Here is a 20,429-nt window from a genome sequence, read left to right on the forward strand (position 1 = left end):
TCAGCTGCACTTTACTAACCCACGAATAATTCATATGGGTATAGCGCATGCAGTATGTGCGCTACATATATAGCGCCTAATATGCATGAGTTATACATGAAATAATTGTGCCCCCGGACTGGTTTTGTTTTTTATTTAAGGAGTTTCAGAATTTGGTAAAAATCCATTTAGGATCCTTCCCATCTTCCGAAATAGAATAGGTTGGAAGAAAAATTTAAGTGGTTGAAGCATAAAATAATAGGCGATAGTGACTAAACAAACACATGGATGCGTTTAGTGTAATATTTTATTTTTATGTTGTACGTGTCATGTATTATCTTTAATTGGTAACGAATTTAAATTTATGGTAAGTGTCGCTTTTTTTTGTTTGTGTTCTAGTGTTAAAGTAATAAATAAACCGAGAAATAAAAATACACCTGCAAATTCTGTGAAACATAAATAATGTTGCTATTATATTTTTAATGTCATGTATACAAGTAATAATACATATCAATGAGTCCCACAGCCTGCTTTAAAGCATTGGCTGGCCTGAGGCGCATCCCATCCCGCCCGGCTACGCTATCAAGATCATCCTCATCACGTCGCCTCTTTATCAGAGGATACGCTGCAACATAATCGTCAGTAAGGCTGGCAGACTCGGTAGAAGCGGCCATTGGGCCAGTAGTAACCTACAGAATAATAAGATATTTTAGTATATGAAATAGAAAATACTAACGTACGTGTTAGCAAAAAAAAATTAATGGTCATATCATGGTCTCATCGGGCTCCTACATAACATCATTAGTCTCTGGCAAGTCAGTATCGCACTGAGCGGAGTCCGTGACGGGCGATGACAAAATCTTTAAAAAAATAAAAATACTTTAGATATTACTGACTAATCAATGACATAAAAACAAATTGAAATAATAGTAATACAAACAAACCTGCGCCTGAGTAGCGCCACAATGCTCTGTCGGAACGTCGAGGTGCACTGGAGTAGATGAAGTATGTGAAAGATCCTCAGCATCCCTCGGTGATGAGCCATAACTCAGTTGTCGCCCACTATGCACCTCTCGTATCGGCCGATCAGCAGGAACCGTCGATGGCTCTGGGGGATCAGGAAAATATTGATCCCACTCCTGCCGCATAATGGCCGTGCCCGCAATCAACAATGGAGCAGACGGGGTCACCTGCGAAGTCCCTGGCGACAGCTGAAGGCTGAATGACGGCATATCATGAGGAGCATCGTGTGGCTCAGGGTGTTCACCCGGCTGATCATCTCTAATATCCTCCACGAGTGCCTTAACTCCCCCTTGCTGGGGACCCCGTCTTCGCCGACCACCACGACCTCGTGGGCCAGCCCTTCCTCTCTGGCCACGCCTGCCACGTCTACCACGTTCAGGCTCCACTGGTGGCCCATGATGGTACTCCTCGGGCGGCACATAGCAACCTCGTATCCTAAGCGCCCATCCTCTCGGGCACGTCTCAATGTGTCGGCAGCAAGATCAGTAACCCGACGGCCAAAGACGTGCAAAGCTGACGCTCCATCGCCTGTATGCTGTAGCATCTGCAGTCCCAACTGGTAGAACTGATGTAAGCCAATAGCCTGCATAACATGTAAAATATTAATTACGGAAGAATAATGTAATGTTATAAGTAAGTATAACAATTAACATACCAGTGCCTCATGCCTCCCGACGTATGGAATGTACCGACCACCTGCGCGATGAGCGGGATTCTCGACGAGAAGTCGGGTAACGCTGCGATACCAACCCATGTACTTATGCTCGCCATCCATACGGTCAGGTGGAGGGTATGGCAGAATCAGGTCATATCTCTGGTCCCAAACCTCAATCTGGGCCTCTAGTCATGCCATGTATGTCTGGTCAACCCTGCAACGATCATCTTGCTGGTAATGTGTCCCGTGCCAAGTGGGAAGAATAGGTACAAGCTGCGGGCGACCAAACTGACAAAGGACTCGCTTTGTGGCATAATGCTCGACTATGTCGAGACATATCAGTGGGACGGAAGAGCTCCACATAGCTCGGCCGCGGGAGAAATATTCGGACAAACCAGCTATAAGCGCGTCGCTGTATGGCCTCCATACGAACTATTTATTAAACACAAGAATCGTGAGTAAATGCAACACATATAAAGCCACGCCAAGTAAACTTAAGTATATATGTACATGCGCGCCTTCAAGTAAATCCAACAAATCCCTGTAATATGGGAGATGATGTCGAGCCTCGACCTTGCGTGCATAGCCTCTGCTATCAACACATCGCCAAGCTAAAGGGAGAAACGGTGGAGGTGGTGCATCCGGTGCGATCGGTGGTGGAGGTAGCTGGAACTACAGGAACCGCTCTCAGGCCCAAACCTAATATAGATTGTGGACGTAAAATTTAAGGTATTTTGTTACTATGTATATTATAATCATGCAAAGAATTGACTATGTTTTCACCTGCAGCAGCAGTAAAAATCCGGCAACGTCTCTCTGGGTGCCCATGCACACCCGACACATCTGCCTATACAGGTAACCTAGAACAACTGCACCCCAGCTGTAACCAGGTAAATCATCTAGCCGCTCTAGAAATCTCAAACTGACTAGGTTTCCCGAAGTGTTCAGGAACAATACACCACCAAACATCAGCAACAGCAACAATCTCGTGTGCCGGTCGATATCCTCCGGCGGTGAATCATCCGTAATCTCCGCCAGATACTGCCGAACGGGTGTCAGCTGCAATCTACTGGCCCCGCTCAATGCAGTCGGCTCTGCTGGCTGGAAACCGGTGAGCCGCTGCATCATATACAGGTAATCCACTCCCCTATAGTCTCTAAGAGCATGCATGTAAGCTACAGGTAATCCATCGACAGGCAGCCCGAAAAGAACCTCCACGTCCTCAAGCGTGATGGTAGCCTCGCCGATGGGTAGATGAAATATGTGCGTCTCCGGTCGCCACCACTCTATCATAGCCGTGATCAACGCCCAGTCGAACTGCAACCGGCCGATCTCTATGATCCTGTAGAAACTCGTATTCTGAAGGCGTCTAACTATACGAGGATGCAGTGGGTGGTCCCTAATGAACTCCAACATGTCATCTATACTTCTGGGGCGGAATGTCTGGGACAGACACTGCCCATCCCAGATGTGTGAAGACCTATGGTTGCCCTGTAGCAACAGTACCTCTCGAGATGCAGGTACGGGATACACAGGGGAACCTCCATGACGATGTCTGTAAACTGAACAATATTAATTATAGTATTTTTCTTTTTAATTGCTTAACACCTTTAAATATATTGCAATATCTTTTATATTAATATTTAATCAATATTTTTACTATATTATTACTAAGTTTGACACATTTTCTATATTATTATTTAATATGTTAGTTTATTATTTTATATGTTTGTTTCTTACTCAGCTATTTTTTGGTATACTTAGTTTGACAAATTTTCTATATTCTTATTTTTTATGTTATTTTCTTAAAATTGTTGACTAAAATTCGAGAGGTTTTGTGTTTGAACTATCATTATTTCTTGAGATATTTTTGGGGTTAACAGATAATCAAATGATTAATTTCAATAACTACTAAGATAAATTAGTAATTATTCAATAATTAATCATATAAAAAATACTACAAACTTAATAGTAAATACTATTGAATTTATTTCTTTCGTAACGATTTGTTTGTTAACTTTCATATTTTGCTCAAATTTTCCGGCAAATGATTATTTTATGATTCCTATCTAATATTTGATAATTATCTACTGATACATTAAATCCATAATTGAGTGCTCTATCCGAGTTTGTTAAGGAGAGCACCTAGTTTTTATTCTACACAATAGAATCTTAAAAAGCACTACAATAACACTATTCTAAATGGCCATGAACAAAGTCAACTACCATTAGCTAAAATTTATTACCAGTTTTACTACGATAAATGGCACTACATAACAATTAAGGGCATAATATAACATTAAGTGACACTAAATAACAATAAAGTCACATATTAATATACGTACAACAATAAAATCACATATAGCAATAATTATTCATAAAATAACAATATATCTTTTTTACTCATTTTTTAGTACATAAATAATCTAATCCGGATAAAAAAATAATAAATTAATTAAATCACAAAACGATAACAAAAAAATATAGCCCACAGTAAATAACAACTAATAAGCATTTTATATACATGAGTATTATCAAAAAGTAAGTCGGAATACCTCGATTTAAAGTTTTTTGAAATCTTAAAATTTGATGATTTAGGGGCCGAAACGAGCAATCGACGGGATCCACTACACAACAACGACTTGAATCCGGTGTTAACTTGCTACAATACAGAGAAAATACACTTTTTGCGGGACGGGTGGGCTCCAACGGAGTTTTTTGCCTTAAAAAGGGGGGGGGGGGGAGGGAGATTTTTGGGGTCTACTGGTTCGCGTTCTGGTGGGGGAAGGAGATGACACGTTTTTTTATATAGGTATAACGCACGTATAGAAGGCGCTATAATATAATACCTTCTATATGTGCGCTATAATATAGCGCCTTCTATATGTGCGCTATACCTCCCGCCAAATTGTCTTCTATTCAAATTGTAAAGGGTTATGTTCAGGGATGGAGGTAGAGTGCGGGATGCGGGTTCAGCCGAGTTCAATAGATTTTATTCAAATCATGTATTTATATTAAGAAATCCATTGAATATGTACAACTTATTAATTTAGAAACCAGTAACTTAAAGGGATTGCAATTTCGAACCCATAAGGTTCAAATTTTGGCTCCGCCTCTGATTATATGCACTCATTTTCTTGTTTAAAGTTCAAAATCCTAATACTAACAAATTAACGACTAAAAAAAGAAATTAATTTTGATAACACATGAAACTACGCATATGAAATAGTTAATACAAATAATCAACAACCTTTATGCTTGGATCAGTAAGCTTCAGTTAACAGTAAGCCAATAAATAATTCAAAAATTCCTTTCTTTTTGAAAGAGGGTTTAGTCGTAATTTTGGGGAGTTCATTATTAAAATGGCCATTTAACTGTCCGAAATTACCCAGTAAAAGTCATTTTCATTTGTTTGTAACACAAAAATCACTTAACTATGCATATAGCACTCGAAAAGTCACTCAACCAGATTTTTCAAACTTTCTAATGAGTAAATACCTATTTAGCTTCCAAATTATTAGCCTTTATTTTTTTTAATTTTTTAAAGATATGATAATTTTTTTCTTTTTAATCTATATTATGAACCTACCTATATTGCCAAACCAAAAAAAAACCTACATATCGAACAAATAAATTTTATTATAAAATAAAAATGAAAAACTTCAAGCATATATAATGTTGGAAAAATAAAATGATTAAGCACAAAATTAATTAGGATAATTTGCTCATATCAATAAATACCCAAAAATTTATTTACAAAATTGAAAACGAAAGAGAATAAAAGCTTTTAAAACATTATATTCCATTAATGTAATACAAAAATAACTATATATGCTTGAAAATATTTTTATTTTTTATTTTTTAAATATATGATTTATTTTGTTCTACGAGGTTCCATAATATAGATTAAAAAGAGAAAAAATATCATAATATTTAAAAAGAAAAGAATAAATGTCAATAATTTAGAGGGTAAAATAGGTATTCGACAACCGAAAAGTCTGAGAATATGGTTGAGTAACCTTCTGAGTGTATAGACATAGTTAAGTGATATTTGTATTACAATCAAAAGAAACACGTATGTACTATTGTTTACCCGAAAAATGAAAAGAGTTAAATTTATACGTAGTTCTAAGGATACATGGTATGAATTGGTACAAATCGAGAAAGATAAATAAATGTGTGTTGAAATTAGTTATAAAAAAATAAATGCAAACTAGATGAACTAATTAGCCTAAGCCTTCAAGTTTAATCACCTCCAAATCGGGTGAAGAACGATTGATAGAAGAAACAATTTAACTAAAATACCAAAAGCCACCAAAAAATAGTATTAGCTATATTTTTCTGTATATATTAGAATGAATGTGTGTATCAATCCCGCCCTCTTACAAATGATAACCACTCTTAATATAGTGGGGGAATCTCATTTTGGGTATAATTAAAAATACATAGTGGGGATCCTATGATGGACTAATTAATTAACTTTTCCTTGATTTTCGCCGAGATTCTCTCTCCAAATGCGGCTATAACGGTTCTTTTGTCCCTTGGCTCGATATCGGTCTCGGCCGGTCTCGGTATGGGTCGGTCTCTAGGCCTCGAGCTCGATATTGACTCGAGCTCGATATTGATCAGTTTCTAGGTCTCGAGCTCGATATTGACTCGAGCTCGATATTGATCGGTCTGTGGGTCTCGAGCTCGATATTGACTCGAGCTCGATATTGATCGGTCTCTAGGTCTCGAGCTCGATATTATGATGATGAACCTCGGTCTATCATGCTCCAATCTTGATTAATCACACGAAGGGCAAACTCGGTTTTGACCGTATACAGATAGTCCCCTCGTTTCTCGAAAAGAAGGTGGCGAGAAATGATATAATTTTTCAATCTCCGAATAAACGAATGCTGACGTTTGCAACGAGCCCGATTGTGACGTATGTGACAAACGTCCCATCGGTCCAGTTACCAAGGCATTAAATGCGCGTCAGTCGATGGTCGGCCACTGCCAATTTTGAACCGTCAGTCGATGGGATTGCCATAAATAGGGGATTGCCATCCGAAAAAGCAATGAGATCGAATGATACAAAACCCAAGTGCTACCTTAATTCGAGTTCGAGACATCATTCTCACTCGACTACAAAGCCCAAGGGCTACCATTATCTCGAGTTTGAGCAAGTCCTCACTCGACCTTAAAGTCCAAGGGCTACCTTATTTCGAGTTCGAGCAAGTCCTCACTCGACCACTAAGCCTAAGGGCTACTCTTATTTCGAGTTCGAGCAAATCCTCAATCTACTATAAAGCCTAAGGGCTACCTTAACTCGAGTTCGAGCAATCATTCTCACTCGGGGACTATCTATCGAGCCCAATGGCTACCATTACTTCGAGTTCGAGCAACCATCCTCACTCGACCTTAAAGCCCAAGGGCTACCTTATTTTGAGTTCGAGCAAGTCCTCACTCGACCACTAAGCCTAAGGGCTACTCTTATTTCGAGTTCGAGCAAATTCTCACTCTACTATAAAGCCTAAGGGCTACCCTAACTCGAGTTCGAGCAATCATTCTTACTCGGGGACTATCTATCGAGCCCAAGGGATACCATTACTTCAAGTTCGAGCAACCATTCTCACTCAACTACAAAGCCCAAGGGCTGCAATACTTCGAGTTCGAGCAAATCCTCACTCGACTGCTAAAGCCCAAGGGCTACCTTATTTCGAGTTCGAGCAAATCCTTACTCGACCATAAAGCCTAAGGGCTACCCTAACTCGAGTTCGAGAAACCATTCTCAAAGATTATCTATCAAGCCCAAAGGCCACCTCGATTCAAGATTGAATTATTACCCTGAAGCTGGGACTAGGTATTAAGCCTAAGGGCTACCTTAATTCGAGTTCAAATATTCACTCAAGGCTTACCGATCAAAAGCGGTCGAGGGCAGTACTTACTATCAATCCTTAACATCTCAACCTTGGACCTTCGAATACAACTTCATAGTTTTATGCTAAGGCGCTTTGACCTTTTGTATAAATCAACAAAAGACAACAGATTCAGAAGCCATGAAAGGAAAAAAGTTATATATATACATCAAAATCTTTTGCAAAGGCAACACAAACCCGAAGGAAGTTCTTTATAAAGGCCGAAGCAGCCTCGATAGAAATAACAAAAACTACTTAAGATCCTAAATGGCTTGGTCTTCATTGGAGACTGTGTCCTCGGGATCTTCCTCATCTTCAGATTCGCTAGATCTATCGGAGTCCTCCTCAGTAAAGGCTAGCCTTCGAGCCCTGTTTTCCTCCGCCTTGGCATTTTCAATTTCGGCCTCAACATCGAAGCCCTGAGCACTGACCTCCTCGAGAGCTTCTCTTCGAGCCTGCCATTTAGCATGTTTGACCATGCTCTTGGCCTTGGCCTGATTAACCTCAACACCGATCCTGAACTGGGCCACTTTAGCATCAACTCTTTTATTAGCTTCGGTTACCTCCGATCTGACCACTTCGAGTTCATTAGCCAAGCTTGCCTTATCGGAAGTGGCCAAATCTAACCGACTCTGAAGCTCTTTAGCTCTCTCGATCAGCACCGAGGCATTTTCTTTTGCAGCCCGAAGCTGGGCCTCAGCCGACTTCAATTGCGCTTGAACGACCTCCTTTCTAGAGCCGAGGATATCCATATTTTCTTTGAATTTTCCCCCTTCGGCCATTAGCTCATCTACCTGTGAATTGAGCCGTCTGATCTGTTCAAGCCTCTGCCGAACCTGCAAAATCGGGTTGTTAGTGGTTATCTCCAATTCATCTTCACTATCGTGAAGAATTTGGAATACCTGCTCGGCTATCTCCTCGTGCTCATCCCGATCCGCGGACAAATCTGCTCAAAGTTTCTCGCTAAGAAGTTTATAGGAGTCACTCTTCTCAATGAGGTGCCGAACCTCGGCCTCGTGCTCCTCTCGGATTCGGAGGAAAGCCTCGTGATGCAACACCTAAGCCTACAAATGTGGGAAAAAATGTTAGAACTATCTACAACAAGTATAAAAGAAACAGCATAGATGCCATCAAAGTTACCTGATTCAGAGCATGCTGGGACTCGTTGAAAAGGCAGTCGGGTCCTACCACATTCATCACTGCTTGATCCTCTTTGTTCACTAGGGACCGAAGGTAACTAGAAATCCCTACGGGGGGAGAGAAAATTTGGGTATCCTCCGGGACGGAAAGCACCACCTTCCGGCTATGATCAGGATCAATACTCAGGGTCGGGAATCGATCCACCAGTTTGGGAACTGATGAAGACCCGGTAGAACCCGACCATGATGTTTTCTTTGGTATCAGTAATCCACCGAACCCGATAACCTCCTCTGAGGCAGCTGACTCGAGCCCATATAGAAAACCGTGGATATCGGTCGGCTTCTAAATGCCCTCGTAGGATCGACCTTCCATCATGCTGGCCTCACGGATCATAGCATCCGAAATCTGAGGGGATCCGCTAATTTCAACTATCCCGAGCTCGTTCCTTGAGATATCTTCTGCTGCCCAAGAAGTCCTACCCTCGGTCTCCCCTTCAACCATCTCGGCTCGAGACGGAATAGTCTCAGATTTTTCTTGTTCCGGGATTATTGCCAGGGTTCCCATGTATCACAACATTAGCCCATACACTGGCTAATTCCTCTTCTCCTTCTTCGGGCTCGTCCCTTAATCGGCGGATCAATTCTGAAAGCATAACACCGGGTCCCCCCCTTTTGCTTGCAAGATTTGTTCGCCGGTTTTTTCTTTTTCGAGACCGGAGAACTAGGTACATCTTTTCTCTTCTTTTCTTTAACCTGCTTCGGGACAGGAACCTCCTCATCACTAGATGAGGGCCTCATGGCAACGTCCTTCCCAAGTCCTACAAAGGGAAAAATGGGGTTAAGCAAGTAAAGAAGAGTAAAATGACAAACAAATTAAGAAAGAGACTTACCATGACTATGGGACTCCCATCGATCCTTTGATAATTCCACCCAAGCGCGCTCGGAGTACGGTCTTTGCAGCACCAGACCTTCAACCTATTGTTTAAGATCCGGAATCGGCTGAGGCATCCGAGCCATAGCTGTGACAAGAAAGAATAAATGGATCAAGAAAATGAAAGGCAGTTACAAAATTGAAACGAACGAAGGGAAATAAGTGCTCACGGTTCATATTCCATTTCTCAGGAAATGGCATGTCATCGGCAGGGATCAAGTCCGAGGTTTTGACTCGAACAAATCGGCCCATCCAATCTCGATCACGAGTCTCGTCTATACTCGAGAACGACGCTTTAGTGGCTTGGCAAGCAAGCTTGATTAACCCTCCTCGATAAAGTTAGAGACTATAAAGACGCATAAGGTGGTCGAGGGTGAAAATACACCACTCTATTTTGCTCGAAAAAAATCGGAGAAGAATAACTATTCTCCAAAAAGAAGGATGGATCTGGCGAGGGTCACGTCGTACCTCTTACAAAAGGCGATGATGATGGGGTCTAACGGACCCAACGTGAAAGAATAAGTATAAACACTTAGGAAACCTTCCACGTGGGTAGTAATTGATTCATCAGGCGATGGGACTACCACGTGCTTATCGCCCCAATTGCATTCTTGTTTGACTTTCTAGAGAATTTTATCGGTGATTGTACACTGGTACCTCGACATCGATTCATATCGGCCCGGTACCGATAAAGGTTTTTCAACCTTAAAATCACTGACAATTGAATACCCTACCAGAACGAATTCCTCAGGGAGAGGCTCCGCCGCATCCTCATCATCGATGGGCCGTGATAAAGAAGCGACCTAATCTTTGGTGTTTTGAGAAGAACAAGCAAAGAAATTCCAAAACCTGGAAATAGGAAACTTTGGAGAAGGCGATGAACCGTGAAGATTGGAATGAAGAAGGTTTAAAGGTAAAAGTTTAAAATAGTGAAGAAAGAGGCTATTTATAGATTTCACAATGACGGTTCAAAATTGGCAGTGGCCGGCCATCGACTGACGCGCATTTAATGCCTTGGTAACTGGACCAATGGGAGGTTTGTCACATACATTACAATCAGGCTCGTCGCAAACGTCAGCATTCGTCTAGTCAGAGGTTGAAAAATCATATCGTTTCTCACCACCTTCTTTCCGAGAAACGAGGAGACTATCTGTATACGGTCAAAACTAAGTTTGCCCTTCGTGTGATTCATCAAGATTGGAGCATGATGGACCAAGGTCGTCATCATAATATCGAGCTCGAGACCCAGAGATCGAACAATATCGAGCTCGAGTCAATATCGATCTCGAGACCTAGAGACCAATCAATATCGAGCTCGAGTCAATATCGAGCTCGAGACCCATAAACCGATCAATATTGAGCTCAAGCCAATATCGAGCTTGAGGCCCAGAGACCGACCCATACCGAGACCGGCCGAGACCGAGATTGAGCCAAGGGACAAAAGAGCCATTATAGCCGCATTTGAGGAGAGAATCTCGACGGAAATCAAGAAAAAGTTAATTAATTAGTCGATCATGGGATCCCCATTATGTATTTTTAATTATACCCAAAATGAGATTCCCCCACTATATTAAGAGTGGTTATCATTTGTAAGAGGGGGGGATTGATACACACATTCATTCTAATATATACAGAAAACATAGCTAATACTATTTTTTTGGTGGCTTTTGGTATTTTAGTCAAATTGTTTCTTCCATCAATCATTCTTCACCCGATTTGGAGGTTATTAAACTTGAAGGCTTAGGCTAATTAGTTCATCTGGTTTGCATTCATTTATTTATAACTAATTTCAACACACATTTATTTATCTTTCTCGATTTGTACCAATTCATACGACGTATGCTTAGAACTACGTATAAATTCAACTCTATCTGTTTTTTGGGTAAACAATTGTAAGGACCCGTAAAAATTTTAACCAAAAACTCGGGGTTTTGTGGTGCCAAGATAGATTCCTGCGTTATTATAGTAGAAATTCTTCTTGGCGAGCAAGCTCGCCGCGGTTTGGACCTTTTGGATTGAACAGTACCCTACGGACTTGAAGGAAAATGTTTAGCAGATGAACGCATTTCTGCGGCCTATTATGCAGCCGCATAATCACTCTGCGGCCTGCGGACCGCATAATGGCCGTAGAGTGAAGCAGAAAGTTTGGCCAATCTGAGGTTAGTTTTGCGATCGATTATGCGACTGCATAATCACTATGCGGGCCGCATATTGGTCGCAAAATTCCTCTTGGGTTTTTACGGAGGGAGTTCTGCGGTGTATTATGCGATCGCAGAACAAGTATGCGAACCGCATACTGGTCGCATAACTGGGCCGAAAGTTTAGGCCCCTGAGGGACATTTCTGCGGTCACTTTGCGGACCGCATAACCATTATGCGGTCGCATATGCGATCGCAGACCTGTGTTGGGGCACCCTTTTTCTTAATTTAAAACCCGATCCCATTCCGTTAAAACACCCCTTTAGTCTATTTTGAAGCTCATTTATGATATTTCTAGAGTGAGAGAGAGGGTTCTAGAGGGAGGGCCTAATTTTTCATCAAATTGATCTTCAACCATCACTCAAAGCTTTGGAAATATTCAAGTAGAGCACCAAATTCTTCATCCTAAAAGGTAAGGCTTCATCACCCCAGCTCTTAATTTCAAACATAGCTATAATGGGGTACTAGGGTGATACTTCATGGGTATGAGAGTAGTTTATCTTGCATGCATGTGTTATAAAGAGTGTGGGGAAAAAGTGAGCTAGAACCAGGAACGTTTTCCTAATTCTGGGTTCAATTTGTATATTGCTAAAATAGATTGAGGTTGCTAAGGGTTCCGGATAATTGTAGAGTCTAAAGAAGCGTAATTGAGGTATGTATGGCTAATTCTCTTCTTCTTAGAATCGAACTCCTGTGTCTGAATAATTGGTGTAAGTTCTAACTTGATCATACTAGATTTGTTTGCCTTAGTGTGTTGGATTGAACGATTTATGTTCCCTAATTGTTTTAGATGGTTACCATGTCATCATGCTATTTGAGAACATAATTATGATTTTCCAAGCTCCTTCCCTTATGTGCGCAATGCCTTATGTGATGGTACTTATCGACATGAATTATGATGTTATTTGAACGAATAAAAAGGGAAAGACTTGAATTGTAAAATGTTCCCAAGTGCCAAGAACTACTTAATAAATGAGGTTGTTTGTGCCATGTAACGAAAGATGGGAAAGAAATGTGAATTTAGTGAACAATTGAAAGAGGTTATGTCTCAAGTGAGATGGCTTAGCCGATCGGGCCGAGATCGGACGCCATGCTGTAAACATGGTGGCATTCGTGTTGGAATTATTGATTTACATTGTGGATATGGAAATGTCTCACCTGAGATGGCTTAGCCGGTCGGGCCGAGACCGGACTCCGTGTAAAAACACGGTGGCATTGTGAGTTGTGGCTTTGGCACTAAAGATTATTAATCTAAAAAGGTGGAAAGATTGAATTGAAAACTATGTGATCCTTACTTGGTGTTTCTTTGTATTTCTATGAAGTACTTATTGATTATTATGACTGCCTTCTCTTTGTTTCACTATTCATTATACTAAGATTGGTGTTTGCCTTACATACTAGTACTATTTGACAGTACTAACGTCCCTTTTGCCGGGGGCGCTACATCTTTGAATGGATGTAGGTGGTTCCATCGTAGATAGTGCCGATCGCAGATAGTGGTGCTCTCTTTCTCTCCTCACAGCAGTCTTGGTGAGCCCCATTTCTCCCAGGGGTCATGTAGTCCTTCTTTATATAAGTTTTCATATTTTGAGGTATAACTGGGGCCTTGTTGCCGGCATTGTCATGTTGCTCTTTTGTACCCTTAGAGGCTCCGTAGACGTTTATGTGGGTCATGTATGTATGTTGGGGTGGTCGTTAGATCGAGTTGTATTTTGGAAACTAAACTATGGCATAATGTATATAAGGAAAAATGAACTAGCAACATTTATATATTCATATAACTGATCTCTCCCTTGTTTTACAAATAGTGATGCGATCCCTTTTTGGATTACGAATGAGTTGGGTAGGAAAGGTTTAATAGGCTTGCTCGACCGGGTTCACTCGATTGAGCGCCGGTCACGCTCCCCGAGGTTGGGGCATGACAAACTTGGTATCAGAGCCTAAGGTTTTAAAGTGTCCAAGGATGTCTCGAAGCCGTGTCTAGTGGATCCCTTCTTATCGATGTGTTGTCGACCACATCTATAATTAGGGGCTACTTGGACATTTAAGAATGAAACCCTTCATTGTTGTTCTATATCGTGCGATATAGCGGAACGTGAGGTTGTTTTCCCCTAACTCGTGCATTGTTCTAACTTTCAGTAAATGGCACCTAATAAGAGAGCGAGAATTGGCCAAGAAGCCAATGCCACCCCAGGAGTGGCTGTTGATCCCTTACTTGATAATGCGGGTGAGGATAATTCCCCTACTATCACACTTCCTGATTCGTCTACTCCAGAACAGACTACCCCAGTTCCTACACCCGCGGAGGGTGCCACAATCCCTCCCGTCGATATACCTGTTCCACCTCCAGCCCCAGATCCAGGTCCCGGTATTTCTGATGGGAATCTTAGGGGAGCTATTTAGAAGCTGACTCAGTTAGTAGCTTCTCAGGCCCAGAGGTCAAATGTTGCACCCACCTTATTTAGCTCGCAAGGGGATTCTTCTGGTTCCAGGGTAAACAGTTTCCTTTAGTTAGACCCTCCAGTGTTCACAGGTACTGATCCCGGGGCAGACCCTCAGGATTTCATTGATGAGATGCATAAGACACTCCGAGTTATGCGTGGTACTGAGACGGAGGGAGTAGAGTTGGCCTCCTATCGTTTGAAAGGGGTGGCATATTCCTGGTTTGAAATGTGGAAGGATTCTCGTGAGGAGGGGACCCCTTCGGCGAGATGGAGTGAGTTCGCAGATGCCTTCATAGACCATTTCTTGCCTGCCAAGACTAAGGCAGCTCGTGCTGTGGAGTTTGAGACCCTTAAACAGGGTAGTAAGAGTGTGTGGGAATATCAAATGGAGTTCGTGCGCCTGTCAAAGTATGCTGTTCATATGATGCCGACAATGGAGGCTAGGGTGCGTCGATTTGTGCAAGGCCTTAGCCCTTTGGTTATTAATGAGGCTGCCACAACTGCTCTAAATTCTAACATGAACTATGGAAAGATAGTGGCATTTGCCCAAGCTATAGAGACTCGAAAATTAAAGCTCAGGATGGAACGAGAAGGTAGTAGTAGGGCCCGATCAGCAGGCAACCTTGGGGATTCATTCGGAGGTGGGAGATCAGCCTTTCGGGGAGGATCATCAGGGCCATCCCAGTCTTATGCTCAGTCTTCAGCTAGTGCCCCGCCATCAGGGCACGGTCAGCAGCAGGGGAGTCGCTTTAGGCCCGGTCAGGGCAGCAGGGGGTCACACGATCAGGGTCGATCAGGAGGGAGATTCCAGCAGCAGCAGAGGGCCCTATGCCCTAAGTTTGGGAGGATACATTTGGGAGTCTGCTACCTAGACATGCCAGTATATTATGGATGCGGAATGAGAGGTTATATTCAGAGAGAGTATCGTGCATCCCGTCAGGGTGCAGGCAGGGGCACAACTCAGTCATCCAGTCCTATAACTACTACATCTTCAGCACACCCTCCAGCTCGAGGCTCTTCAGCACCCGCAGGTCATGGTACAACTATAAGTGGTCGACAGAGTGCGGAGGCTTCCCCAGATGTCGTCACAGGTATATTGACTGTTCAGTCTCATGATGTGTGTGCCCTTATTGATCCCGGATCTTCTTTGTCCTATGTTACTCCTTATGTTACTACGAGCTTCGGGATAGAACCAGAACAACTTCATGAGCCGTTCTCTGTATCTACCCTAGTTGGCTAGTCTATTACGGCCGTGTGGGTTTATAGAGATTGTGTTGTCATGGTGCGTGGTCGGGATACCATGGCTGATCTCATTGAGCTGGGGATGATTGATTTTGATGTAATAGTGGGAATGGGCTGGCTCTATTTATGTTTTGCCAAACTCGACTACCGGACCAGAATTATGAGGCTTGAGTTTCCTAACGAGCCAACTGTTGAGTGGGAGGGGAATAATGTTATGCCAAAAGGTAGGTTTATTTCTTACCTTAAGGCCACAAAGATGATCAGGAAGGGGTATATTTATCATTTGGTCCGAGTTACGGACACCACTGCTGAGGTGCCTACCCTTGAATCTGTACCAATTATGAATGAATTCCCCGATGTCTTTCCGGATGAGCTCCCTGGAATTCCTCCAGACAGGGAGATTGATTTTGGTATTGATGTGATGCCAGCCACGCAGTCTATATCCATTCCACCTTATAGAATGGCGCCAGCAGAATTAAAAAATCTAAAGGAATAACTAAGGGATTTGCTAGAGAAAGGTTTCAACCGACCGAGTGTGTCTCCTTGGGGCACACCGGTTCTCTTTGTTAGAAAGAAAGATGGATCGCTGCGAATGTGTATTCACTACCGGCAGCTCAACAAGGTCACAATCAAAAATAAATACCTATTGCCAAGGATAGATGATTTGTTTGATCAATTGCAAGGTGCTAATTTCTTCTCCAAAATTGATTTGCGATCCGGGTACCATCAATTGAAGTTAAGGGAGCAGGATATTCCGAAAATAGCTTTCAGAACCCGGTATGGGCACTTTGAATTTTTGGTAATGTCTTTCGGGTTAACAAATGCCCCAGCAACTTTCATGGATCTTATGAATCGGGTCTTCAAGCCGTTTCTTGACTCCTTTGTGATAGTATTCATTGACGACATCCTTGTATATTCACGAAGTCGAGAGGATCACGCCGACCACCTCAGGGCAGTTCTGCAGACTCTTCATCACCACCAATTGTATGCAAAGTTCTCGAAATGTGACTTTTGGCTTGAATCTGTTACATTCCTGGGTCATGTCGTCTCCGGAGAAGGAATTAAGGTTGATCCTCAAAAGATTACGACGGTGAAGGACTGGCCTAGACCAACAACTCCAACAGAGATTCGTAGTTTTTTGGGTTTGGCCGGGTATTATAGGAGGTTCATGGAGGGATTCTCCACACTTGCCTCTCCATTAACTAAATTGATGCAGAAGGCGGTTAAGTTCCAGTGGTACGATGCTTGTGAAAAGAGCTTCCAGGAATTAAAATCAAGATTGACTTCAGCTCTGGTATTGACCCTGCCAGAGGGTACCGAGGGGTTTGTGGTGTATTGCGATGCTTCAAGGATCGGTCTTGGGTGTGTATTAATGCAACATGGTAGGGTTATAGCATATGCTTCAAGGCAACTTAAGAATCATGAAAAGAATTATCCAACTCGTGACTTAGAACTTGCGGCGGTGGTTTTTGCATTAAAAATTTGGCATCATTATTTGTATGGAGTCCATGTAGATGTATTCACGGACCACAAGAGTCTTCAATACATTTTCAAGTAGAAGGAATTGAACTTAAGGCAGAGAAGGTGGCTTGAATTGCTCAAAGATTATGACATCGACATTTTGTATCATCCGGGGAAAGCTAATGTGGTGGCGGATGCTCTTAGTGAAAAATCTATGGGTAGTTTGGCTCACTTGGAGGCATGTCAAAGGCCCTTGGCCTGAGAGGTTCACCAGTTGGTCAGTTTGGGAGTTCGTCTTGCGGACTCTAATGAAGGGGTAGTGATTGTGCGGAATAGGACAGAATCATCGCTTGTGACGAAGGTCAAGGAGAAGCAATACAATGATCCAGTGTTGATGCAGCTGAAGGAAGGGATTCATAAGCATAAGACTATGACTTTTTCTCTTGGCATGGATGACGGTACATTATGGTACCAAGGGCGGTTATGTGTTCCAAACGTAGATGGTCTTCGGGAAAGAATCATGGCAGAAGCTCATACTTCTAGATATTCCGTGCACCCAGGTTGTACGAAAATGTATCATGACCTCAAGAAAGTTTACTGGTGGAATAACATGAAGAGGGGTGTGGCGGACTTTGTGGCAAAATGTTCAAACTGTCAACAGGTGAAGGCCGAGCATCAAAGGCCCGGTGGGTTAGCACAGAGTATAGAAATTCCAATATGGAAATGGGAAATGATCAATATGGATTTTGTGGTAGGGTTATCTCGCACTCCGCAGAAGTTTGACTCAATTTGGTGGTAGAAGATGTAGATCGCCGATTGGGTGGTTCGAGGTTGGAGAGGCTGAACTAATAGGACCATACCTTGTGCATCAGGCTATGGAAAAGGTTAATATCATAAAGGAGCGATTGAAAACTGCTCAGAGTCATCAAAAATCCTATTCGGATGTTCGTCGCAGAGACTTAGAGTTCAAGGAAGACGATTGGGTGTTCTTAAAGGTATCTCCCATGAAGGGGATCGGGCGGTTTGGAAAGAAAAGGAAATTAAGTCCGAGGTATGTCGGGCAGTACAGAATCATTCGAAGGATAGGTCAGGTGGCGTACAAGCTTGAGCTACCACCTGAGATGTCATTAGTGCACCCGATATTCCATGTGTCCATGTTGAAGAAGGTAGTTGGAGATCCGTCTGCTATTGTGCCGGTTGAGACCGTCGAGGTTAGTGAAGAATTGTCATATGAAGATATTCCAGTTGCTATCCCTAACAGAAAGGTCTGAAAGTTGAGGAACAAACAAATTGCATCCGTAAAGGTATTATGGCGAAACCAGCAAGTCGAAGAAGCAACTTGGGAAGCCGAGAATGAAATGAAAGAGAAGTACCCTCATTTATTTGAATAGCCATGTAATCGCTCTATAACGTTGCCCCCCCAAAAGTTTGTATCACTTGTTCGGCTAATATAAAGACATTCCTTTCTAGCTATATGTCCCCCATGAGTCTTCAGTTGGTGTTATTTTGCATTCTGTTGTGTCATTTAATTCTATATATGTTGTTAAGGTGTGCTTCGGGGGCTCTCTGACAGGTGGATAGGCCAAAATACAAAGGAAACTCTGGTGAAATTTTCAGGAAGTTAGGAAGTTAGGCAAATTTGGGGCCGATGGTATGTGGCATAACTGAAACTGTGTTAAGTGAACCTTGATCCTCATTCGAGGACGAATGATCTTAAGTGGGGGAGGATGTAAGGACACGTAAAAATTTTAACCAAAAACTCAGGGTTTCGTGGTGCCAAGATTGATTCCTGTGTTATTATAGTAAAAATTCTTCGCGGTGAGCTTGCGAGCTGCGGTTCGGACCTTTTGGATTGAAAAGTATCCTACGGACTTAGAGGAAAATGTTTAGCAGATGAAAGTGTTTCTGCGGCTCATTATGCGGCCGCATAATCACTCTGCGGACCGCATAATGGCCGCAGAGTGAAGCAAAAAGTTTGGCCTATCTGAGGTTAGTTTTGTGGTCGATTATGCGACCGCATAATCACTATGCGGACCGCATATTGGTCGCATAATTCCTCTTGGGTTTCTGCGGAGGGAGTTCTGCGGTGCATTATGTGACCGCAGAATAAGTATGCAGACCGCATACTGGTCTCATATCTGGGCCGAACGTTTAGTCCCTCGAGGGCCATTTCTGAGGTCACTTTGTGGACCGCATAACCATTATGCAGTCGCATATGTGACCGCAGACTTATGTCGGGGCACCCTTTTTCTTAATTTAAAACCCGACCCCCATTCCGTTAAAACACCCCTTTAGTCTATTTTGAAGCTCATTTTTGATATTTCTAGAGTGAGAGAGAGGGTTCTAGAGGGAGGGCCTAATTTTTCATCAAATTGATCTTCAACCATCACTCAAAGCTTTGGAAATATTCAAGTAGAGTACCAAATTCTTCATCCTAAAAGGTAATGTTTCATCACCCCAACTCTTAATTTCAAACATAGCTATAATGGGGTACTATGGTGATACTTCATGGGTATGAGTGTGGTTTATCTTGCATGCATGTGTGATAAAGAGTGTGGGGAAAAAGTGAGCTAGAACCATGAACATTTTTCTAATTCTGGGTTCAATTTGTATATTGCTAAAATAGATTGAGATTGCTAAGGGTTCCGGATAATTGTAGAGTCTAAAGAAGCGCAATTGAGGTATGTATGGCTAACTCTCTTCTTCTTAGAATCGAACTCCTGGTGTCCGAATAATTGGTGTAAGTTCCAACTTGATCATACTAGAATTGTTTGCCTTAGTGTGTTGGATTGAACGATTTATGTTCCCTAATTGTTTTAGATGGTTACCATGTCATCATGCTATTTGAGAACGTAATTATGATTTTCCAAGCTCCTTCCCTTATGTGCGCAATGCCTTATGTAATGATACTTATCGATATGAATTATGATGTTATTTGAACGAATAAAAAGGGAAAGACTTGAATTGCAAAATGTTCCCAAGTGCCAAGAACTACTTAATAAATGAGGTTGTTTGTGCCATGTAACGAAAGATGGGAAAGAAATGTGAATTGAGTGAACAATTGAAAGAGGTTATGTCTCAAGTGAGATGGCTTAGCCGATCGGGCCGAGATCGGACGCCATGCTGTACACATGGTGGCATTCGTGTTGGAATTATTGATTTACATTGTGGATATGGATATGTCTCATCTGAGATGGCTTAGCCGGTCGGGCCGAGACCGGACTCCGTGTAAAACTACGGTGGCATTGTGAGTTGTGGCTTTGGCACTAAAGATTATTAATCTAAAAAGATGGAAAGATTGAATTGAAAACTATGTGATCCTTACTTGGTGTTTCTTTGTATTTCTATGAAGTACTTATTGATTATTATGACTATCTTCTCTTTGTTTCACTGTTCATTCTACTAAGATTGGTGTTTGCCTTACATACTAGTACTATTCGACAGTACTAACGTCCCT

This window comes from Nicotiana tabacum, chromosome 12, assembly GCF_000715075.1.
Source record: "Nicotiana tabacum cultivar K326 chromosome 12, ASM71507v2, whole genome shotgun sequence".
Taxonomy (NCBI): Eukaryota; Viridiplantae; Streptophyta; class Magnoliopsida; order Solanales; family Solanaceae; genus Nicotiana; species Nicotiana tabacum.